At 38.1% G+C, this 26,274-nt stretch overlaps 1 long non-coding RNA gene across 1 annotated transcript; it reads left to right on the forward strand.

Annotated features, from left to right (window-relative positions):
• The first annotated feature begins 1,141 nt into the window (after positions 1-1,141).
• LOC118728188 lies at positions 1,142-26,274 on the forward strand. The gene is made up of 3 exons (XR_004990817.2): positions 1,142-1,151; positions 8,090-8,094; positions 25,916-26,274. It is a non-coding gene; the product is annotated as an uncharacterized LOC118728188 (long non-coding RNA).

A 26,274-nucleotide genomic window follows, 5' to 3' on the forward strand; every position in this document is an offset into this window, starting at 1 on the left:
TGCCCTTTGCCCTCTTGTGGGCCAGGTGTACCCTCTACCGGGAGAGGGTCCGCCCCCCTCCCCTTTTGAGATCATATATGGTAGACCTCACTTCATCCTTCCTGGGGTTAGGGAGAAACTGAAAGTTGGAATTCATAACCATTCCCTTGCTCAAGTCCTTATAGGCTCTGCAGTTTACCCAGAGAGCCACCCATAAGCTTGTTCCAGATGCACTGCCAGTGCCCACCTAAGACCCTGTACACCCCTTCCAGCCCAAGAACTCAGTATGGGTAAAGAAGTTCACTGCCCAAGGACTCACCCCAATCAGAAAAGGACACTACACTGTTACCCTGAGCACACCCACAGCTGTTGAAGTAGACAACACCCAGACCTGGCTACACCACTCTCAGCTCCTGCACAGAAAACAGCCTGAATCCTGGCAACCAGCAGCCTCACCAGTGAGATACCTAGCCTGGGCTCCACACAGGCCAGGAGGAGACTTGATGCCTGCAGGAGGGGAATTAGACTTCAGTGAGGACAGTACTAATGAGAACTGTGGAACTAGGGTTCTTGATAACTGTAAGAACATTTCTCTTAACCAGTGAGAAAGTCAGGGTCTAAGTAAGGCTAAATGTGCTAGGGGACTGGAGAGCAAGAACCAAACAAAGAATGCCCTTAAAGGAAGTAGGATGAGTCAATGATTTGACTCATGCACATAAAACCAGGGGGAATGAAATATGGTCACAATCATACTTGGGTAAAAACTGCTGTTTGAATTTTAACCCTACTATTATGAATTCAAATTCTAAGCAAGGTTACAGGCAGAACTTCCTTTTTTTTTTTTTAATTAAAGCGCCAGCCCTATGTGCACTTAGTGGTTATTTCGATGCTGGCCTTGACACCTGGCATGGTATTGAGATTGTGGGCATATCTGGTCTCTGGCCTACAAGGTCAGACAGCAACATTTTGTCTAGGAAGAACAGCAGAAAATTCCAAACAACAGTTTGTTGCAAAATAGATGTTTTCCTTCTCAGAACCTTTAAAAAGAACTACCTGCCCCCATGGCAGTGCAGTCGTGTGGAGTCCACCTGCATGTGGTGCTCTTGCGGCTGTCCTAGCTAGATATTTCAATAAATCTTTGCCTGCTTTTTTAAATAAATCATCAGCCTCCAGTGTTCTTATTTTGAACCCAGGGTTCGACCCCACAACAATTAAGAAAGCACTTTCAAATACTTTCATTGATTCTTTCATGTATATCTTAATATCTCTAAATTTACATACTGCTACATCATGAATTTTTAGTTTTAGGCATATCTATTGATTTGCCTGTTTGGAAGTTGAAGATTTGGTACTCTTTCAAACAAATATAAAAATCTCCAAAATCTCTCAATTCCCAATATAATTATATTTAGTTTAAATCATTGTTTACATTATCATGATTATACTATAGGCCTGTTGCATGAAGATTCCTGCAATAGGCCTTCCTTCCTTTGGCTGCTGGCACCTGTTTCTTCTGGCACCCAGGTCTTCACTCTGGCCGCAGGGGAGAAGCCAAGTTTCTTCAGTCTTCATTCTTCAGTCCTCAGTCTTCACTTGGACCAAAGACTACAGTCTTTACTCTGAGCCCATGTAAGCAAATTAACCCGTGATCTTTGTTGGTATAATTTGCATGCACACTCCTGATTGACTGGTGGGAATCACAGAGGTACACTTAATTTGCATATTTCTCTTTTATTAGTGTAGATAGTAAATTTTGACTATTTTTCCTTCACTTATACAACATTTATTTTCTCCGGGACTACAAATAGTCTGAGGATTAAAAGTTAGATATATTTTTCTGCATATATTTTATTTGTTTTTATTATTTTATTCTGTGTATTTATTTATTTTCTTTTTTTATTAAGGTATTATATGTGGAGAGGGGATCCAAGATGGCTGCATAGGTGGATGCCTAACCGTAGCCTCACACAACAATTTCAATAAAATACAACTAAAATACAAAATAGACATTACCCAGAACTACAGGAAAGTCGGCTGACTGGAAATTCTACAACAAGAAGGAAACAGAAAACCAGAAGGAAAAGCAGAGGAGCTGTAAAAGCCTAAGGTACAGAGCCATGCTGCATGTGCAGAGAGGAAAGAGCCAGAGAGGAAGGGCGGCCGAGTGCCTGGATGGCGTTCCCTAGCAGAAAGGAGATAAAAGTTCAGGACTGTGCTGAACCCCAGATCCGGCAGTGCTGAACCCCAGTTCTAGGCCAGACTCTGGGGACCCAGGCTCATATAGAGGTAGCCTGGGTTGTAAGGCGGAATCTCAGGGGAGCGACGAAAGGCAGAGCCCCTGGAGGCGCACACATTGCGGCAGAGGACAGAGTGTTGACTCTGCTGCTAGATTGTCCTAGCAGGAAGGAAACAAAAGCTCCGGACTGTGCTGAGCCCCATTTGCGACTGCACTGAACTCCAGTTCTTGCCAGACCCTGGAGACCCAGGCTCATACGGAGGGAGCCTGGACTGTAAGGCGGAAACCCAGGGGAGCAGCAAGAGGAAGTCCTGGAGGCGCACTATTGTGCGCAGAGAACAGATGGTTGGCTGTGCCGCTGATTGCCCTAGCGAGAAGGAGACAAAAGCTCCAGACTGCTCTGAACTCCACTTCCAACTGAACGGAACCCCAGTTCCGGGCTCAGTGGGGGAGAGCCTAGACTGTTTGGTAGCGGGCAAAGCTCAAGGGCACCTTTCTCTCAGAGGTGCTTGCAGTGAGTACCGAAGGACCCTGAGGAACACTGAGACTTGGGAGCCTCATAGGGAATTGCTGAGGGAAGCCAAGGCTGTAGGCTCAACCCTGAAACTCCACGCCATCCAAGTTGAACACAGAGACTTTTAAGGCTACCAACTCAGGGAAGCTGCGAAAATGCTGAGACAAGGAAACAGATCAGAAACAAAAGAAATGGAGGACAAAAAGATATAGAGTTCAAAACTATGCTTATAAGGTTTTTCAAGAATTTCCTAGAAAAGGCCAATAAATTAAACAAGACCTATGAAGATATGAAAAGGAATCAAATATTATAGAAATAATAAGGGATCCACAAGAAATAATAAGGGATCAACAAGAAATAAAGAATACATTGTCTAAAATAAAAAATATTATACAGAGTTCTAAAAACAGAATGGAAGATCTCAAGAATCAAATCAAAGATTTGGAACATAAAGAGCCAGAGGACACTCCTCCACAGAAGCAAGAAGACAAGAGAATCCAGAAAGTTGAAGATAATGTAAGAAACCTCTGGGACAACTTCAAGTGAACCAACATCAGAATTATGGGGGTCCCAGAAGAAGAGAGAGAACAAGATACCGAAAACATATTGGAAGAAATAGGGACAGAAAACTTCCCCCACCTGGTGAAAGAATTAGACTTACAAGTCCAGGAAGAGCACAGAACCCCAAACAAAGGGAATCCAAAGAGGATCACACCAAGACACATCATAATTAAAATTCTAAGAGCAAAAGACAAAGAGAGAATATTAAAAGCAGCAAGAGCAAAGCAGGTAGTTACCTATAAAGAAGCACCCATACGATTGTCAGCTGATTTCTCAACAGAAACCATGCAGGCCAGATGGGAATGGCAAGAAATATTCAAGGTGATGAATAGCAAGAGCCTACAGCCAAAAATAAGCTACCCAGCAAAGCTATCACTCAGAATCGAAGGCCAGATAAAGAGCTTCACTAATAAAATAAAAAAATAAAAATAAAATTAAAAAAAAAAGGCTAAAGGAGTTCATCACCACCAAACCAGAAGTATAGGAATTGCTGAAGGGGGTTCTTTCGAAAGAGAAAGAAAATAAAGTTAAAAATTAAGAACAACAAATACATAACTATCAACAAGTGAATCTAAAAAAAAGGGGGGAATTTAAAAAAATTTGATGAACAATATTAACTGTTGAATATAATAAAATCGGAAGTATAGAAGGGGAGTGAACTGATGATTCTCAGTTAAGGAAAAGGGGAGTGGGGGGGTGTAGGAAGAGACTGAACATAAACTGTGCACCTATGGATGAAGACAATGGGGGGTGGGGAAAGGGCAGAGGGTGGGGTGGGTACCTGGTGGAGGGGAGCAATGGAGGGGGGGGGGAAATGAGGAACATTTGTAATAATATGAAAAATAAAGATTTATTTTAATAAAAGTTATTGTATGCGTACATATCTTACCATTGCCCCACCCACCCCACTCCCATGCATGCCCTCACTCCTTAGTGTTTTATGTCCATTGGTTATGCTTATATGTATGCATACAAGGCCTTTAGTTGATCTCTTATCTCCCTCACCTCTACATAAACTTCCCGCTGTAATTTAACAGTCTGTTTGATGCTTTATTGCCTTGTATCTATTTTTTTGTTCATCAGTTTATAATGTTCATTATTATCCACAAATGAGTGAGATCATGTGGTATTTTTCTTTCATTGACTGGCTTATTTCACTTAACATAATGTTCTACAGTTTAATCCAGGTTCCTGCAAATGGTAAGAATTCCTTCATTTTTATGGCAGCATAGTATTCCATTGTGTAGATGTACCACGGTTTTCTAATCCAGTCATTGGCTGATGGGCACCTAAGCTTTTTCCAAATCTTAGTTATTATAAATTGGTCTGCTATGAACATAAGGGTGCATATATCCTTTCTGAATGGTGTTTCCAGTTCCTTAGAACATATTCCAGGTAGTGGAATTACTGGGTCAAATAGGAGTTCCATTTTTCGTTTTGTTTTTTGTTTTGTTTTTTGTTTTCAGGAAACTCCATAGTGTTCTCCACAGTGGCTGCACCAGTCTGCATTCCTGCCAACAGTGCCCAAGGGTTTTTTTTTTCTCCTCATCCTTGCCAACACTTGTTGTTTGTTGATTTTTTGAAAATAGTCATTCTGACAAGTGTGAGATGATATCACATTGTCATTTTGATTTTAATATCTCAGGTAATTAGTGACTTTGAGCATGTTTTCATGTGTCTCTTGGCCTTTCTTCTGTCTTCTTTTGAAAAGATTCTATATAGGTCCGTTGCTCATTTTTTTAATTGGATCACTTATCTAGTTGCCTGTAGATGTTGGAGATTAAACCTTAATCAGTGATAATATTTGCAAGAAGGTTCTTCCATACAGTGGGATTTCTTATTGTTATGTTGATGAAAAAGCTTTTTATTTTTCTGTGAAAAAGCTTTTTATTTTGTAGAAGTCCCATTTGTATATTTTCATTTTAGCTTCCATTGATGTAGGAACAGTGTCAGTGAAGAAGTTCTTTTGGCATATGTCTGAGATTTTGCTGCCTATGAATTTCTCTAGTGTATCTATCATTTCCAATCTTACTTTTAAATCTTGTATCCATTTTGAGTTTATTATTGTGTTTGGTGCAAGTTGGTGATCTAGTTTCATTTTTTTACATGTATCTGTCCAATTTTTCCAACACCATTTATTAAAGAGACTGTCTTGATTCCATTGTATGCTCATGCCTACTTTGTCAAATATTAATTGAGCATAATGGTTTGGGTCAATATGTGGATTATATACTCTATTCCATTGGTCTATATGTCTGTTCTTGTGCCAGCACCAGGCTGTTTTGAGAATAGTGTCTTTGTAATACAGCTTGAAATCTGGTATTGAGATCCCTCCTACTTTATTCTTCTTTCTCAGGATTCCTGTGGCTATTCTGGGTTTTATTTTATTCCAGACGAATTTTTGAAGAGTTCTTTCTAGGTCTGTGAAATAAGCTGTTGGTATTTTAATGGGACATGCAATGGATCTATAGATTGCTTTGGGTAGTATAGAAATTTTAATGATGTTAATTCTACCAATCCATGAACATGGTATGTTCTTCCATCTGTTTTCATCTTCCTTTATCTCTTTTGTCAGTGTCCTGTAGTTTTCCGTGTATAGGTCTTTTACCTCCTTAGTTAAGTTTCTTCTAAGTATCTTATTTTTTTGGTGTGATGAAAATAGGATTGCTTTTTTAGTCTCTCTTTCTGTAAGTTCATTATTGGTGTATAGAAATGCCATAGATTTCTTCGCATTAATCTTGTATCCTGCTATATTGTTGAATTCATTTATTAAGTATGTTAATTTTTTGATGGAGTTTTTCGGTTTCTTTTGTACAATATCAAATCATCTGCAAATAAAGACAGCTTTACTTCTTTTCCCCCGATTTGGAAGCCTTTTATTTCTTCTTGTATGATCCCAATGGCTAATACTTCCAGTACTATGTCAAATAGGAGTGGTGAGAGTAGACATCCCTCTTGTTCCTGTTCTTAGGGGAAATGGTTTTAGTTTTTTGCCCATGATGTTAACTGTGGGTTTATCATATATAGCTTTTATTATGTTGATGTATGATCCTTCTATTCCCACCTGTTGAGAATTTTTATCAAGAAAGGGTGTTGGATTTTGTCAAATGCTTTTTCTTCATCAATTGATATGACTATGTGGTTTTTATCTCTCAATTTGTTTGTGATGTATCACGTTTATTGACTTATGGATATTGTACCAACCTTGCCATCCTGGGATAAATCCTACTTGGTCATGGTGTATGACTTTCTATGTACTGCTGGATCTGATTTGCTAGAATTTTGTTGAGGATTTGGACATCTATCTTCATGAGGGATATTGGCCTCTAATTCTCTTTCATTGTGTTGTCTTTATCTGGTTTTGGTATTAGGGTGATGGTGGCTTCATAGAAGGAGGTTGGAAGTGTTCCTTCCTCTTGAATTTTTTGGAATAGTCTGAGGCAGATTGGTTTTAGTTCTTCTTTGAATATTTGGTAAACTCCCCTGTGAAGGCGCCTGGCCCTGGCTTTTTGTTTGCCAGAAGCTTTTTGATGACTGCTTTCCCCTCCTCCCCCATAGTTATTTTCCTATTGAGTTGTTTAGATTTTTCCTGATTGATATTTGGAAGGTTATATTTTTCTAGGAATATATTCATTTCATCCAGGTTGTCCAGTTTGTTGGAATACAGTTGGTAATAATATATATATATATTTTAACAATCTTTTGTATTATTGTGGAGTCTGTTGTTATTTAACCTCTTTCATTTCTTATTTTGTTTATTTGGATCCTCTCTTTGCTTTTTGGTGAGCCTGGCTAGAGATTCATCAATATTGTTTATCATTTCAAAGAACCACCTCATGGTTTTGTTGATCTTTTATGTTGTTTCTTTGGTCTCTGTTTCATTTATGTTTGCTCTGATCATAAGTATTTTCTTCCTTCTGCTTAAACTGGGCTTTCCTTGTTGCTCTCTTTCTAACTCTTTTAGATGTAGGGTTAGGTAAATTATTACCATCGTTTCTTGGTTTTTTTGCAGTAGTTTTGTAGAGCTATGAACTTCCCTCTCAAGATCCTTTTCACTGTATCCCATACATTTTGGATTGTCGTGTTTTCACTATCATTTGTTGCCATGATGTGTTGTTTTTTTCTTCTTCCTTGATCTCTCTGGTAACCCAATCATTGTTTAATAGCATGCTGTTTAGTCTCCACGTGTTTGTTGTTTTTGGATTGTTTTTATTGTGATTGATTTCCAGTTTTATGCCACTGTGATCTGAGTAGATGCTTGGCATGATTTCTATCTTCTTGAATTTGAAGAGACTTTACGTATGCCCCAACATATGGTCTATCTTTGAAAATGACCCATGTGCACTTGAGCAGAATGTATATTCTGTGACTTTGTGGTGAAATGTTCTGAAGATGTCAATTAATTCCATCTTGTCTAATCAGTCGTTTAGGATTGATATTTCTTTGCTGAGTTTTTGTTTTCAGGATTTGTCCAATGGTGATTGTGGGGTATTAAAGTCTCCTACCAGAAGTGTATTGCTGTCAATCCCTCCCTTGATATCCTCCAGGAGTTATTTTATGTATTTGGGTGCTCTTATATTGGGTGCATCTAGGTTTACCAGAGTTACTTCTTTGTGTTAGATTGTTTCTTTTAGTATTATAAAAGGGCCTTCCTTATCTCTTGTTATGTCTTTCACTTTGAGACCTAATTCGTCAGATATAAGTATTGCTACCCCAGCTTTTTTTTTTTTCTTTTCTTTTCTTTTTTTTCATTTCCATTTGCCTGGGAAAACTTTTTGCTTCCCTCCCTTCACTCTCAGTCTGTGTGCATCTGTATTTCTGAGGTGGGTTTCTTGTAGACAGCAGATATCTGGGTCTTGTTTTTTTATCCAATTCTTTACCCTGTGTCTTTTGATTCAGGCATTTAATCCATTTACATTTAAAGTTATTATTGATATGTACTTATTTGTTGCTTTTTTATCTTTACCCTGTGTTCCTTCTTTGCTTTTGCTTCCTTTATTTATTTATTTATTTATTTATTTATTTATTTATTTTTACAGCAGACTTTTTTGCATTTCTTTCATTGCTGGTTTTGTGGTGATAAATTCCTTTAGTCATTTTTTCTTTGTGAAGTTCTTGATTTCACCTTCAAGTTTGATTGATAGCCTTGCTGGGTACAGTATTCTTGGATTCAGATCCTTCCTTTGCATGACTTTGTATATTTCATTCCATTCCCTTTTGGCCTGATGAGTTTCTGTTTTGAAATCAGTTTCTAGTCTGATGGGGGTTCCTTTGTATGTAACTTTCTGTCTCTCTCTAGCCACTTTTAAGATTCTTACTTTGTCATTGGTCTTTTAGAGTTCATTTTGTTTGGGGCTCTGTGAGCTTCTTGGATTTTTGTGGGTTTTTTATTCCCTATATCAGGGAAGTTTTCTGTCATTATTTCTTCAAACAGCTATTATATTCCTTGTTCAGTTTCCTGTGTTGTCCAAAGTTCCCTTAGGCTCTCCCCCTGCTTTTTAATTTTTTTTTTCTAGAAGCTGCTCTAATTGGGCATTTTCCCCAACTTGTCTTCTAGCTCACTAATGCATTCCTCTGCTTCTTCTAGTCTACTCTTGATGCTTCCTATTGAGTTCTTTACAGCAGCAATGTCATTTTTCATTCCTTCCTGGTTCTTCTTCATTTCCTCTTGATTCTTACTCATATTGTCCGATTTGTCTTCCATTGTTTTCAGCCACCTTATGACCATTTCTCTGAAATCCATCTCTGAGAAGTTGCTTGCCTCTAATTTGTTTACTTCCTTTTCTGGTGATGTTTGCTTTTCTTTCATATGCGGGCTGTTTCTTTGTCTCCCCATGGTCTCTCTGTATGCCTATATAGGTATTCATCTCTCTTCTTTCTGTGGTGGAGTGTACTTCTCCTTTGAATCCACGTGTTTGCACTAATTGGGGACTATTGTTCTGGGGCTCGTAGCTGTTCGGTGGTTGCCACAGTTGTAGCTTTTAAAGCTTCTGATAATATCTTCTTTCCCCTTCAATATGGCGTGGTCTTTGTATCTGATCCCATAGCTCCAAAGGGGATCCAGCAGTAGTGGGGGCTTCTTGGTCAGGGGAACCCTGTCCAGAAGTCTGCCACGTTCTCCTGGAATTTTGCTGTCCCTTAACTTGCCAACAAATACTCCCTGTGTGACCCTCAGCTGTTCTTTCTGTCTGTTCCAGGAAAAGGCTTGGGACCCATCTGTCTATTCTGCCACCAATTTTTTTTTCTCTTCATATATTTAAAAGCATGATTCTATTATCTTCTGGCTTCTGTTTTGTTTTTTGTTTAAAAATTATCTTTATTGTTGAAAATGTTATAGATGTCCCTTCCTCTTTTTTCTTACTTTGTAGTTAAAAAGTACAAAACTGATTTTTGAAGCTTTGTTTTCTACTTTCCTCTACCCCGAACCAAAAACTTCTAGGATCCTCTCTCTCCCCCCTCCAAATTGTCTGAAATTTAATAAGCTTTTTAGCAGGCTCATTTTCATTCTTTATACTGTGCACTAATTGGACCCTCGAAATATGAACATTCATATTTTTCAGGATGGGAAATTTTTCTTGTATTATTTCATTGATGAGTTCTTCTTTTCTAATTTTCTATTGTGTTCTTTTGTATTTTCTATTTTTAGATTTTTTTTGCCTCCTTGATTGGTACTTTAATTTTCTTATTTTTTCTCTATTTTACACCTTTTGTATTTCTGTTCTACTTTGTGTGAGATTTTCATGATTTACCTGCCAGTTCTTTGCACTTTTTTCCCCATTTTTTATTGTGTTTTAAATTTCCAAGGTGTGTGTGTTTGTGTGTTTGCTCTGAATGCTCTCCAAACCCTTTCTGACATCATCCTATTCTCATTTCTTGAATCATATTTTAGCTCTCTGATGATATTTACAGTATTGTTTTCTGAGAGAGGATTTTACTGTCCCTGTGGAGTCTCTGTTCTCTCCATGTAAACTTTAACTGTTTCTTTGTTTTGATATATATCTTTCAGGTTATAAGCTTTCATCAAATATTTGTAATGTTTGGCTTTCTGCTCATAGATAGGTAGACTAAAGAGCTGATTGGAAATTCTAAGAGCAAAGGTGAAATTTCTGACTGAGAGCTTCACAATAGGTAGTATGGACAGTCCCAGGTTATACCTGTTGTCTCAGCATAATCCCAGCTAATAAAGAGGAATATGCATATTGACTGTCACTCAGCCACAAAGATGGTGGCACCCATAGCCACAAGATGGTGGCACCCAGTCCTCTTCTTCCCACCAGAGTCCCCCAGTCCCTGGGGGGGGGGGGTGGCTGCTGAGAGTGGGCAGCATGAGTGCCTGGCAGAACGCTTGTTTCATCACCATTGTGACAAGGCAAGCATTCAGCACCCAGCCACAGGGGGCATCTGGCCAAGCCATGCATGGGACACTTGAATTATTGCCATGGTTATGAGGCAAGCATTCCGTGCCCAGTCACTGAGGGCCTCTGGCCAGAAAGGGCAGTTGAGGGCCATGAGGCTGGCCAGGGAAAGCAGTTGGGGGCCATGAGGCCAGCTAGGGACTCAGTTAGAGGCATGAGGTCAGCAGGGGGGGGGCAGTTAGGGGCTCTGAGGCTGGCAAGGGAGAACATTTGGGAGTCATCAGGCCAGTGTGGAGGGGCAGTTGGGATTGAGCAGGCCAGCAGGCAGAATGGTTAGGGGCGATTGGGCAGACAGGCAGGCGAGCAGTTAGAAGCCAGTGGTCCCAGATTGTGAGAGGTATGTCAAACTGCAGGTTTAGGCCTTATTTCACAGGGACATCCCCTGGCAGTTGGACATCCCCCAAAGGGTCCCAGATTAGAGAGGGTGCAGGCCTGGCTGAGGGACATTTTGCCCCCCACCCCCAATGCACGAATTTTAGGCCACTAGTTATTAATAAAGCCTCCTTTTATTCTAAAAAATGTTCTATTTTGTATGATAAAATATATGGTCATGCTAAACACAGGGTGATCTACATGGGCCATTTGTTAGGAAACTAGATGTCAGTATCCTTAGGTTTTTTTTCATCTTTGGCTGCTCAAATTTCCCAGGGAATATTCTTTCATGCTCATACCTGGAGGTAAAGGTATGACCACCAACATTGAAGAAACTGCCAAAATAAAATGTTTATAAATAATAATAATAATAATAATAATAATAATAATAATAATAAAAACATACTCAAACAAACTTAAGGCTAAGTGCATTCAAATAACATTTTGAGCATGTGGACATTACTTATAGTCATTTAAGAAGAAATTTTAGAATAGTGTTGCTAGATTAGATATGCAGCTGATTAATGTCCAATAAGGCAATTAAAACTATAATCTTGGAATTTATCTTTTCTACAGGAAAATAATTATGTGCATCTCTACTGGTTGAAACCTGCAAATTAACATAACTTTGCAGTGACTTAACCCTTACTATAATGGAAAGTCAAATAAAGATATATTTCTCCAATGTTTCATATGATGTTAAGAGGACATGCTATACTCTTTTGTCTTATTTTCAACTTTTGGATAATTTTTCTGAGCAGACATAAAGGGAGTTCAGCATTCAGGATTAATTTCACATAATCCTATGTTCCTTTGACATTTAAATTGTCAACTGTTCATTATATCCTGCAGTCCAGAGACTCTCTGTTTTATCATCTTTAGAGAACAAATTTCTAGTTTTCTGCTGAGGTGGAGGAGGGACTTAAAAGTATGGAGTTTAAGGAATACATCTAGGAATATAATTCTTAAATAGCTTTCCATCAATTTTATTTTAAAAGCCTCCACTTTATGTGTAGTTCCAGAGGCAAACAGTTATCCTTTTGATGATTCTGCAGGGTTAACCAGGTTGTCTCTCTCAGCTTTCTCCACTGCCAGTTCAGAATTCATCTTTCTTATATTTGCTCACCAGTTAATCTTGATCTATCTGCTTTCCATCTTCTATATTATTTTTTTCATTTTTCTCTCCTTGTGGACTTTATGCTTCTAAATATATAATTTTATTGCAATTTAGAGGTATTTCAGAGGTTTGATAAACTGTGAATGTCAGTATCTCTGGGACTTTCTTCCTAAACTGATAAGATTTCCCAGCGAATGTGATTCTAATCACCTGCCTCATAGTAAAGATCTGGGTGCCAACATTCCAAGAGTTGAGTAGGGGAAGATGGATGACAGGATATTCCTAACTTACTATGCATAAATTCATTCAATACCCCTTATTTTGGTATAGCACCATTACCTTTGAACGAACTACTCCAAAAGCTTTCACTGGATCCAAGAAAATGGGTCATGAAATTAGATGTATGTGCTCAATCCACCAGCATCTTGACCCCCAACGTTTGATTCCTTCTTTCTTTTTTTATTAAAATCTACAGGGTTGATTATAAATAAGAAACTTTAGGTACTCAAATTATTGACTTAGGACAATACCAAACATGTTTTATGCGAACTAAACATTTTACCTATTTCCCTACCACAAAATATGCACAACTAAGACTGTTTTGGATATATATATATATATATATATATATATATATATATATATATATATATTAATATCTAGCACTAACTAGGTGTTAATTATTTGTCACTACTATTTTAAGATAATAACCAGTTTTAATAGGCAAATTTTTGTTGAACTGATGAACTCTATCAGTAGGTCCATATCCTGTGTGTTAATATGTCCATTTATTTTATTTTAGTTTTCACTGTATAATTTTAATTAACTCAATAAACCATATGGTACAGCCATCTTAATTCAGTTGGTGAGACTTTCTGCTCCATGACCTCTAGGATAGCCTGACTGGTACCATAGTTGGAGCATTGCATCAAGGTAATTTTACACTCTGATAGGTTTTGAGGTCAAATTAATTTTTAAGTGGAGATAAGTTAGAGCTAAGCAGATTTTCTTACTATAAAATTACTTAAATCTTTCAATAGAATAGTATGGAGTATAAGTTTCTAAGAAGAAGGTAAAGGTTGCCAAAACCGGTTTGACTCAGTGGATAGAGCATCAGCCTGCGAACTGGAAGGTCCCAGGTTCGATTCCGGTCAAGGGCATGTGCCTTGGTTGTGGGAGCATCCCCAGTGGGGGGGGGGGGGGGTGTGTGCAGGAGGCGGCTGATCAATGTTTCTAACTTTCTATCCCTCTCTCTTCCTCTCTGTGAAAAATCAAGAATTTTTTTTTTTTTTTTAAAGAAGGTAAAGGTTGCTCTATTTCCCAAATTTTTGACAATGTAAACTTTGTTTTCTACCAGGAGCATCATATGAAACTAATCTTCCATAGATCACAGTTTGGGAAAGGTTTCATTAAGAAAATAGGTACTGCCATCTTGATACCTTTTCAACATCAATCTCTTATTCATATTTCCTTTCACTACTGCCTCTGAGCAAAATGATTAAATTTACTGACACATTTTAGCATAGAAATGGTTGAGGCTGTCAAAAGGTTGACTGGTTTAAGCAAATGTCCTCTTCCATTAAATTGAAAACCAAATGTAGGGGAAAGAAAATCCGTAGAGACAAATGAATACCTTGGATATCTGAAAGATTATAGGAAAAGGAAAAAACGGTTGGTCAGAGTTGGGCTGAGAAATTGACTACTGAGGGTCACAAAGTCTCCCCAGAGGGAATAACGGATTAATAAACTGAGTGCTTGCTTATTCTGTACTAAGTTCCCACACCCCAATCATTGATCAATTACTTGTTCCTTCCAACAATCCTGTGAGACTGATCCTAGTTTTATTCTAAATTTGCCAGCATTACTCATGTACAGAAAACTTAACTACTTTAGATAAGATCACATGGTTATGAGTAAATCTCAGAACCTGCTCTTGAACTCCAGTTAATATGCCTCCAAAGGTGGTGTTCATAAACACCATATTGAATGATCTCATTGAAGAAGCTGTTAAAAAAAAAAAAAAGTCTATCATGAAATTTTCAGGGAAAAAAACACAGTTAACTCTAAGTCTAGTTCAAGGCTGACCTAACTGGCATATTCCCACCTTTTAACCACAACCTATCCTACCCTAGTGGGAGGCCCAGAGTTTTATTCAGTTCTGTGGCTGGTTCCCACATGTGAATTTGGTAGCTTCAAAAATTTTTTATACCAAGCTCTTGGACAGCTATCTCACTGGACAAAAGCAGAAAAAAGATATCAAACTTAAGTATTACTGTCAGAGAATAGCCCAATGAAGCAATACACTAGTAATGTGATGAGTAAAATGCATTGCTGATGCCAAAGTACTTGGATTTGAATCCTGGCTCTGCAATTCATCAACGGTGTAATTTTCATACATTTCTCAATTTATCTGTGCCTCAGTTTTCTCATCTGTGAAATGGGGATAATATTAGGACCTTTCTGATAAGATGTTTGTGAGGATTAAATGAGTTAATAAATGTAAAGCACTTTGAACAGGGCTTGGCTTATGCTTTATTATTTCTAATAATGATTATTATCACACTATTAGGGCTATTACTATTTGAGAATAGAAAACTTTCTAGAACTAAAGGGATGAATCCAAAAAAGTAGAACTTCATATTGCAAGCATTCTAAAAGAAGGCAGAGCAGAAATTCATCTGCAAGTCAAAACCCTTGTGGATCCCTAGCTGGTTTGGCTCAGAGGATAGAGCATCAGCCTGCAAACTGAAGGGTCCGGGGTTTGATTCCAGTCAAGAGCAGAGGTCAGGGTTCTGGGAGGCAGCTAATCAAGGATTCTCTATCACCATTGATATTTCTATCTTTCTTTCCCTCTCCCTTCCTCTCTGAAGTCAATAAAAATATAGATTTTTTAAAAAAGATCTTTGTGGGAAGGAAGACCCTCCAACTATGTACTGCCAAATGGTTAAGACCCTAGGATCTTTCCTTCCCTGCCTCTTAGTCCTGCAATGAGGATGTGACCTTTGAGAATTTCCTAATCCTACCTACCTTACTACCTGTTTGATTCTTGATATTGTATTGGTTTCTCAGTCAGAAGGTTTGCTGTTCATTTTACACTTCTCTTCATCAGCTTTATGTCATTTAATTAGAAGTTTGTGCCATTGCTATTTAAAATACTGTTCAAGTTTTCTAATTAAGCACTATAAATCCCCTGAAGTGTTTACAGCATGGACTTGGAACAGACCTCTTACTTTCAAAGGGAACACATCTTTATACAGAAAATAGCAAGACATCCTCCTCTGAAAATCACCTCCAGCCTTGCAAATTTAATGTATCTCACATCAAATTTGCCTTCCTTTCCAGACTGTCACTTCCTTCCCATTTGTCCCTGGTGTACCAAATTTAATCTCCTTCTCTTATGAAAAGCAAGCCTAAACATGGAGTTGTTAAGGGGCTTCTGCGGCTTTAGTGTCAGAGTTGGATTTATTTGCCAGTGATGTGACCTTAAGCATATTAATAACTAGCATTTATCTCAGCCTAAAGATTATTTTTCTTTGATAATAATAACATCTACCTCCTCATAGAGCATCTGATGATTAAATGAGATAAAGCATATAAAAACTTCAGCATAATATCTGGAGTATAAGAGTAGATAACAATTAGGGAGATTTGCTATATGCCAGCCAATGATATAGCACTTATTTAATACTCATAATTCTAAGACATAGTTACCATATTATCTTCATTTGGCAAATGAGAAGAATAAGGCATAGAAAAGTTAAGTTACTTGCCCAAGATTAAAATGCAGAACCCGTGTTCAAGTCAAGGCAGCTTAGCTCCAAAAGTCATGCTCTTATCTTAACCATCCCACTTCTCCATCTTACATGCAGTGTGCACTCAAAAATCTGAAGACCACCTTCATATATATATATATATATATATATATATATATATATATATATATATATATATCTTATATAATAATGAGCTAATATGCAAATTGACTGTCACTCCTTCACACAAGATGGGAAGCCCCCATGTGATCACAAGATGGCTGCCACAAGATGGCCAGCATGGGAGGGCAGTTAAGGGGATCAGGCCTGCAGGGAAGGACAGTTGGGGGGAACCAGGCCTGCAGGAGAAGGCTGTTGGGAGAGACCGGCCAGCAGGAGCAGGCAGTTGGGGGTGATCAAACCTGCAGGGGAGTAGTTAGGCATCTATCAGGCTGGCAGGGGAGTGGTTAGGGGGTGATCAGGCTGGTAGGCAGAAGCTGTTAGGGGCAATCAGGCAGGCAGGCAAGCAGTTGGGAGCCAGCAGTCCCAGATTGAGAGAGGGATCGGGCCTAAACCAGCAGTCAGACATCTCCCAAGGGATTCCAGATCCCAGATTTGAGAGGGTGCACACTGGGCTGAGGGATACTCTCCCAATACATGAATTTCATTCACAAGGACATATATATATATATATATATATATATATATATATATATATATATATATATATAGTGTTTTTATTTATTTTTAGAGAGAGAAAGGGAGAAGGATAGAGAGAAACATAGATGAGCAAGAAAGAAATCATCAATCAGCTGCTTCCTTCACACTCCACATTGGGGATATAGCCCATAACCTGGGCATGTGCCCTGACTAAGAATGGAACTGGTGACTTCTGGGTTCATTTGTTGAAGCCTAAACCACTGCACCACACTGGCTGGCCTGAAGACCACTTTTCACAAACTACAGCACTTATTGAATTTTTTACTTTGTGCCTGGGACTCTGTGCTGAAAGCCTTGCATACATGGTGTTAATTAATCTTAAACCCTACAACATATGAATACTTCTCTCAGTTCTATAGATGAAGAAACTGACGCTCAGAGAGGTGAAGAAATTTACTTAGATTCCAATCCCAGGTCTATGTGATTTTATGAACCTGTGTTCTGAGGCAGTATTATTTATCTTCCTGAAATACATTTCCTCATCTCATAGGAAAACATTCTCCTGTATTTAAGGTTATTGGGGAATCTATATATATATATATATATATAAATCCAGCAAAATCTGGCCCTGCCCCCAATCGGCCCCCACCCCAATCAGAGATGGGGTCCACCAGCCATAACCCACAGTCCCTCCCCAAGCTGTCATAGCCCTTATGGGGCCCTGATGGGGCAGGCTGGTCAGCCAACCTCCCACCATCTCCTCCTCCTCCACCTGTGCACAAATTCATGCACTGGGCCTCTAGTTTGTTATAACCAGATGGTGATTGTCCAGAGACTTTAAAATTTGCTTTGTTAAATGGAAGAATTATTTTGTCATGAGATTTCACCCAGGTATAGAAATGCCAAAATGGCACACTTAGGTCATGGAGAGTGTCACCTTAATGCCTTCAACTGTGAAAGTTAATTTTGGACTCTAAACGTCTGCATGGAAATTGGAAGAAAAAAATGCTGGACAATATACCTTAATACTTTACTCTTACTTAATTGTTTCAACTTAAAATACATATTTTCAAAGACTACACGGTATGTGAAGTGGACATGCTCTACTGTTAAGAGACAGAAGAGGATATAAAATTAATTATGCCATTCTCTTTAAAAGCCTCCTAGAATTAAAATTAGTATGTTCAGGTTGACATTTAAGAGCCTCCATATTCACAGCCCAAACTACCTCTTTAAAACGAACCCTATATTTCAACCAAACATTTGTGCTCACTGCTACCAAGCACCTTTTACAATTCCTGCCTCTCTGCATCTGTGCCTATTGTTTTCCACCTCCTCTTTGCTTATCCATCCAGGCCCAGTTTAGGATCTAACTCCCAGAGGGACTCCAACTCACAATGACCCCTTTGCTTTTAAATTTACAACTCAGAGTCCATTTCCCTACAGAAAATAATGTTCTACAACATTGTTCCTTCACGGTGAGCATAACAAAATAACTATTTAACCCAGGACACAGTTAGATCCTTTCAAGAAAATTTATGTATCAACATGATCTCTGATAATTACTTGTCTCCAAAACAATATCATAAATATCTGAAGAGCAGGAAACATGTGTTTCTTCAATTCTACCTCAGTTTTAGGTACACAAGTGTTTTATATTAACTGATTAATAAATATGGGAATTAAACCAAGTGGTGTTATGTGCAAACTTCTAACAAGCATAGACAAAAGCAATTAATTGTACCTTGACCAGTGTGGCTCAGTTTGTGGGACATTATCCCACGCACCAAAAGTTTACCAGTTAGATTCCTGGTCAGGGCACATGCCAGGGTAGCAAGCTAAATCCCTGGTAGGGGGCATGCTGGAGGCAGCAAATCATTTTTTTCCCCTAGCATTGATGTTTCTCTCTCCTCTCTCTCCCTCTCCCTTCCTCTCTTTCTAAAAATCAAAAGAAATATTAAAAACAAACAAACAATTACCGTAATTGTATGAATGAGTAGGTCACAAACAAAGCAAATTAGGCAGCTGGATTGGGGCAATAAGGTCTATATGAATGCCTGCCAAACCTTCAACATGTTCAAACTGTCAAGGATTTATTTTCTTATCTTGTTCCTTTCAAAGATTGATCTAAAAACAGCTCAGGCTTCCAGCCATTTTTTAGTCATTGGAAATCTCATGTCTGTTTTATATGTGAATTGCTCAATTATACAACCTTATCTTTTTGCCTTTGAAAACCCTGCTTGTTCTTCTTAATCCCATGAGAGAGTATCAATTTAGTTCCTATTGTGCTGTTCTTATCTCTTTACTGAAAACTTTAACTGATGGAAACTGCTGTTCCAGTCTGTTTTTGCTCTCTCAAGTATCAAATCTTTTGCAGCAGTTGCACAGCTAAGAGTGAGTGCCTCATTGATTCTTGATTATGCTTATTTTTTGTTTTATTTTTAATTTATCTTTATTGTTGATTATTGTCTCATTTTTTATTCTTACAAGTACTTTTCCAGTAAGACATGATCTCATTCATAGGGGAAATGGTGAACAACATAGACTGATGAACAAGAACAAACCCAGAGATAAGGAACCATTGGCTGCTAGACTGTTGGACCTCAATGGGAGGGTGGAGATAAAAGGGAGAGATTAACCAGAGGACTTATGTGCACACATATGAGTCTAACCAGTGGTCAAGGACAATAGGGGGTGGGGACATGAGTGCGGGAGTGAGGGATTGGAATGGGGGGTTGAGGAAAAATATGTGATACCTTAATCAATAAAGAAATTAATTAAAATAAGTAAGTATTAAAGACATCCTATTTTTTTCACATTGACTCCCTTCACCCCAAACTCATCCCCCACTGCAGGACTTCACTACACTCTTGTCTGTTTCCATGGGCTATGTATATAAGCATATGCATTTCCAAGTTAATCTCTCCCTCCACTCCCCACACCTGCTTTCTCTCTTAGATTTGTCGGTCTGCTCCATGCTTCTGTGTCTCTGTGTCTATTTTGTTCATTAGTTTACTTTGTTCACTAGATCCCACATATGAGTGAGATCATGTGATACTTGTCTTTCTCTGATTGTTCTTCTTTAACCCTGAGGAACTATGATCACGGATAGACATAGCTGGCCTATGCATTGGTGACCTCTGTGCTACTAAAGGGCCTTTAAAAAAGTCCCACTGCCCCTCAAATATTTCTTTTTAAAAGTATGTGATAGAGTAAAGAAGTAACATTTTTGCATTATTCACTTCTCTGGGTTAAAGCTTCAGAGAGCCTGCTTCTTTTCAGATGCACTCTTCTTCCTCCAAGCCTTATAAGTACTAAACAACATCATACCACTTCCTACTAGCCAATCCATTTCCCCTTCAGTGAAAGGCACAATCCTATCTGCTAGTTGTCTAGGTAAGAAAGACTTAGCCCTGGAATGATGGGGGGGAGAGAATAATAGGCTAATTTGGTTATAGCAATTGAAACCATGGACCAAACTTCATAATCTTTCTTCTTCCCATCAAAATTTACCTGTTTTATGTCTTTCCTCTCTCTGGGAATCCTGCTGGTAATATTATTGTCATAAAACTAATCTGAGCAAATTTATTAATGATTAATTAATGATTGTCTTAAAATGCTCTGCTCCTGATTGTGTTAATCAAAATGGTCATTTGTTATTAACAAAATTGAAAAAGAGAACTCCAGATATGTGACTACAATTTCAAACTAGAAAATGTTCTCTGGTTTTGCAGTTTTGTAGGAAAAACATTAATTTATCACTGAAAATTTAAAAAATAAATCATCCAAACCAGCCATGGCACCCTGAGGTGATTCCAAACTGCTTAGCAAACAAGTTGATTCATTCATATTCTAACTGATTGATGTGACCACAAGGGATGTGACTAAAATTTCTCACCTAAAGGTGAACTTTGCCAACAGAGTTTTTAAGGAATCAGAAAAAGTGAACTTCATAAAAGTAGAAGAGGGAAGGAAATGGGTCCTCTCTACAGGTTTTGTTAATAATTTGACTTCAGTGATGTTATAAATCTTACTTAGCATTCAGATATTCTTCTCCATAATTTTTAAAATATATATTTTTTATTGATTTCAGAGAGGAAGGGAGATGGAGAGAGAAAAACATCAATGATGAGAGAGAATCATTGATCGGCTGCCTCCTGCATGTCCCGCACTGGAGATTAACCCTGCAACCTGGACATGTGCCCTGACTGGAAATCTAACTGTGACCTCCTGGTTCATAGGTCGATGTTCAACCATTGTGCCACACCTGCTGGACTCCTCTCCATAATGAATCCTGCTTATGCCACAAAGCTATTCATAGTTATGTTTTACCCTGGTGGGAACACATTCTTTAAGATTACAAAAATATGTGCTAGAAATGAATTGTACAATAAGAGGAGAAAAGGGAGCTCCAGAATTTAAATTATTATAAATGTTTTTTAGATTATTGGTTCAGTGAACCTATAGCTTGGTATTAAAGAAAGGCAACAAAGGGGCAAGTTCTATCTTACATAATAATAGACAAAAATATAAATTGACCATACCTCCGCTACACCCACAGCCAATCAGAGTGAGTATGCAAATTAGAAGGCCAAAGATGGAAGCTGTACAGTTGCTCCAGGCATGCAGTGGCCAGGTGGGGCAGGACGTCTGCTATAAGAGGGAAGGTGGGGGGCAAAGGGATCTACAGGAGCAGAGTAACACAGTGAAGACAAGACTGCAGACTCTGGCCAAGGGAAGGAAGGCCTATTGCACGAATCTCTTCATGCAATGGGCATCTAGTATGTATATATGAAAGACAGGCTTTCAAGGCAAAGAGACCTGGGGTCAAATCCAGTCTCTATTAAGTGTGTGACCCTAAAAATTTTATTTAACTTAGCTGAACCTTAAATTTTTCTGTTGAAAAACAGGCATAAAAATACCTACCTTACATAGTTGTCATGAGTATTAAATTTCATAATGTATATAACAAGTCTGGTACATAGGAGGTACTTAATAAATGCTAGCTCCCTTTTTATTTTTCATGATGTAACATGTGTGTTTGAGCAAAAGACTTGGAAATTTGGGTTACTGGTGCAAGAAAAAACAGGGTTCATTTTGTTAAATTACTCCATTTTTATAACTGAGAAAACAAAATTTCAGAAAAGTTAAGTGTGCCTTACTGGGATATTTTGTAAATGAGGAATAGTGCTGCTAATTTCTACCTCATTATTTTGAGGAAATCTAAAATTTACTTTGCATTATTATTATTATCAATCTGGAACATGGAAAAAAGGTACTTTTCTTCCATCTTTATCTATATTTTCTATTCAAGCCAACTTTATATAAAAAATGGACAATTGCCCATCTACAGGACACAACTTCGATAACTATTTGCTGAGACAATTTTCTAAGTAGCTCAGAATTACTTAAGACATGTGGATACAATAATGTCCTAGGGTTCTAGAGACAAAAAGGCATAAAGATGGGATTGATAAAATCTGAAACTTTGCCTTCAAGTGGCAGAAGGTAGTGAGAGGAAGATGCCTGAGCTTTGGAACTTGGATGACTGGGAAAATGATGATGCTATTAATAGAAATTTGGAAGCCAAGAACATGAGTGGAGTCACAGTGGAGATAAAGAAGATGATGAGTTTATTTTTAGACATTCTGTATTTAAGCTGCTGCTAGAACATTCAGGCAGGGATTCACAGGAGGCAGAGTTAAAGCTAGCTCTTTTGGAGTTTTTGAGTGAATATTTAACAAGCTGTTCTCTCCAGGTATACAATTACCTGAGTACAATATATGGTCATTGGGAATATAGCTAGCACCTTTTGTGAAGAAAAAATTACCTTTTTAAATTTACCTTACTTTTGTTTTTATTTATTTTTTCCATTTTTATTGAATTTATTGGGGTGAAACTGGTTAACAAAATTATACAGGTTTCACCAAACATAAAAAAGTACATGCACCCCTATGTTCATAGAAGCACAATTTACAATAGCTAAGATTTGGAAACAACCCAAGTGCCCATGATCAGATAAATGAAAAAAGAAAACAAAAAACATCTGTGATACATTTATACAATGGAATACTATGCAGCTGTAAAGAAAGAAAGAACTCTTACTTTTTGCAACAACATGAATGGAACTGGAGAGTATCATGTTAAGCAAAACAAGCTAGTCAGAGAAAGAGAAGTATCACATGATCTCACTCATATGTGGAATCTAATGAACAAAATAAATGGATGAACAAAAATAGATTTGGAGATGTAGAAGCATGGAACAGACTATTGAATCTCAGAGGGAAGGCAGGGGTGTAGAATGGGCAGGAGGGAAAGAGATCAAAGAACTTGGTTGTAATGATATATGCATAACCCATGCACACAGACAATAGGGTGGTGAAGGGCTGTGGTGGTGGACAGGGGAGGGCTAGAAGAGGTCAAAGGAGGAAAAGGGGGACATATGTAATACTTTCAACAGTACAGATTTAAAATTATATATATATATATATATATATATATATATATATATATATATATATATATATATATATAGTTTTCAGGTGCTCAATTCCACAACACATCATCTGTACATTCACCACCCCAAATCAAGTCTCAAGAAAAATTTTTTTTCTTTATCCAATCTTATGTAGCCTGGTGCAGAGCTTGATGCAACAGCAGCTAGAATACAGGGCTTGCTTCCTTCAGAACCATTTGCAGTAGCCAGCTGGAGATATAGCTCTGGAGTTCAGGGAACATATCTGGACTGGAAATAGATATTTTGGGTCATGAGCATATAGATTATACTTGAAACTGCCCAAAAGAGAGTTTGTATAAAAACAAGAAAAATGGTTTTATAAGTCTGGGTGTTGTGAGAGTTTTGGGGGATTTTATCATTTATTCATTGTTGTGGTTCTTTCATTCAATAAGAAAACAAGATATGTGGCTACATGGGAGAAAATCCTTCCAAGCATAACTAACAGCATGGAAAAAAAGCTTTTAAGTAGGAATATGACTAGCATGTTCTATAAAGGGCCAGAAGATTAGTGTGGCTAGAACAAGTGAGTATAAGTGGAGAGTGGTTAGAGATGAGGTAAAAGTAGGTAAAGGTTGGGGAACACTGTTGCATTAGATAAGATCTTATAAGTCATTGTAAGGACTTTGTTCTTCCTCTAAGTGAAATGGGAGGATTTTGAATGAAGGAATGACAGGACTTGACTTATGTTTCAATAGGTTCACTTTTGCTTCTGCTCTACTCTTTATGCTATTTCCAACTGAATAGTTCTTTATTTTTCTCTTGTTCATTACATAACATATTTGGTCCTAGGATTTAATTTTAAGCCTCCTTATTTCCTATATGAGGTAATCTTCCTGGATGATACCATATTCCTTTCTATGTTGAGAATACAAAGGATCATATATATAGTTAGAGGTTTTTTTCCTTCAAAATGGAGGGATATAGAGGAGAAGCAAATAGTCTAGTTAGAAGAGGCTATTGTAAGTATCCAGAGATGTAATTATGTTGCCTGGACCATAGTTATGGTAATGGAAATAATGACAGGTGGTTGAATTTTGGATAATTTTTTCAAGTTGAATGGAGAGAGAGAGAGAGAGAGAGAGAGAGAGAGAGAGAGAGAGAGAGAGAGAGAGAGAGAGGAGATTTTAAGAAAGGGAGAATGAATTATCTGAGCTGGGAATATAAAATCAAGGGTCTTCATTGTATAGTTAGTACTTAAAGCCATGAAGCTGTATAAGATCCCCAAGGGAATGAATATGGGTAGAAAAGAGAAGAGTTGTGAGTTTGAACCCTTGGGATGACAAATATCAGAGGAAACAGAGAAGAAGGGGAATCAGCAAAGGAGATAGAGAAGGATCAGACAGTAAGATATGAGGATAACTGTAAGAGTGCCAAGTCCTGGGAGTCAAGTGAATAAAGCATTTCAGGAAATATATGACTTCTGTTAATTGCTGCTCATATGTCCAGCAAGATAAGGAATACAAACTGATCACTTAACTAAGAGAATAGAGGTCACTGGTGACTTTTACAAATAATTATTTTGGTACAGTGATGAAGAAAACAGCCTAATTAGAGTAAGCTCAAAAGATAATTGGGGACAAGTAGAGGCAACGTTTGAGGGACATGTGGAATCAAGAGGAATCTTTGTGTGTGTGTGTGTGTGTGTGTGTGTGTGTGTGTGTGTGTGTGTTTATTTCTAAGGATGTTAACAGTAACAGTATGTCTACAAGGTGGCAGGAATGAACCACTAGGGAGAGAAAACCCCTGATGCTAGAGGTCAAGGGGAAAATTGCATGGCGAAATCACCTTGAGTAACCTAGAGGTGTGCAAATGTAGTGCACAAATGTAGAAGTTGGCCTTATATAGGAGCATAAATGGTTCTTCCAAATAGTAATAAGAGAGAAGAGAAAGAATATGGGTATATTCGCAGGTAGGCAGGCAGATGTGGTGGACTGTGGGAGTTCTTTTATGGCTGCTTCAAGAGGTCAGCAGCTATGAAGAGCCATGTGGGAAAAGAATGTGTTGGAAATTTGATAAAGGAAAATTATAAACTGAGAGAGTGAATGGATCAAGAATGTGTACAGGAGTGAAAGTCAGCTGAGACTAATGGTCATGAATATAAAGTGAAATCAGTTAACACAAAGTTTCATCCATATTTCTTCCACGTGTTTAGCCTTTACTTCCTATTCCTTTCTTTTCAGTCTATTAAGAGAGGGGGCCTGGACTATGTCCTTAAATCCAAACTATTTCCCTTTCTTCCTCTGAGGTAATCTCTTTCCCATAGCTCAATCTGAAGGAGAAGGTGCCTATAGGACATGGTTTCAGTTCTAGGGTTCAGGTTAGAGCTCTGGGCTGCAGGCACACAGACTTGGGAGACTCTTCCACTTTATACAAAATAAAAAGAGAATAGATAACATTGTGCAGAGGAGGAAGGGAAGTTAAAGAAGAAAATGTAAAAGAGGAAATTGAGAGAAGGGTGGAGGATTCAGAACAGAGCTATGGGGCCTGACTATACTGCAAGAGCATGTAGGGTTAAGAGAGGAAGATTTAAAAGGGACATAAACAGAAGACAAGCTTTGTTTGAAGAAGCACAAGTATGAATCCCACCATATTTCATCTATTTTTCACTATGCCATAAGCTGGTTGCTGTTTTGCTGATTTACAAATTTTCCTGACCCTGGGGAGCTCAAAGGACAATCACTGAAAACTAGAACCTCTGAGGCTGAACCCAGCCTGAAAGAGCTTATTTAGGGCCTGACTCATGTGACAACCATGCAAATGCTTATGGGGGTACAAACACATGTATAGCATAGTGTTGGAGACTTGGTATAAGCTGGCACGGTCCTTGCACCTGAAGGGGCTAGCAAGACTTAGCCCACTACCCACACAGTTTTCCCAGATTTGTTTGGATGGCGGTTATCAGTAGAATGAGAACAACCTTTGTAGAATGAGAGCAATCTTTCATGGCTTACCAAGAAGTCTGTAACTATTTACTGAAATTTGCTGTACTGAGAATCTGCCTGATTTGCTGTACTGAGAATTTGTACTTCTGCTTTGTCTCTCCCTTAAAGATTAAGAAGAACAAAGAATACATTCCTCTTGACAGACCTCCTATTCAAGTGTTTGTGTATAAAAGGCATTACACAGTTAATAAAGTTGCTGCAATCGGTCA

The sequence above is a fragment of the Pipistrellus kuhlii genome, unplaced genomic scaffold (assembly GCF_014108245.1).
Source record: "Pipistrellus kuhlii isolate mPipKuh1 unplaced genomic scaffold, mPipKuh1.p scaffold_m20_p_29, whole genome shotgun sequence".
NCBI classification, from domain to species: Eukaryota; Metazoa; Chordata; class Mammalia; order Chiroptera; family Vespertilionidae; genus Pipistrellus; species Pipistrellus kuhlii.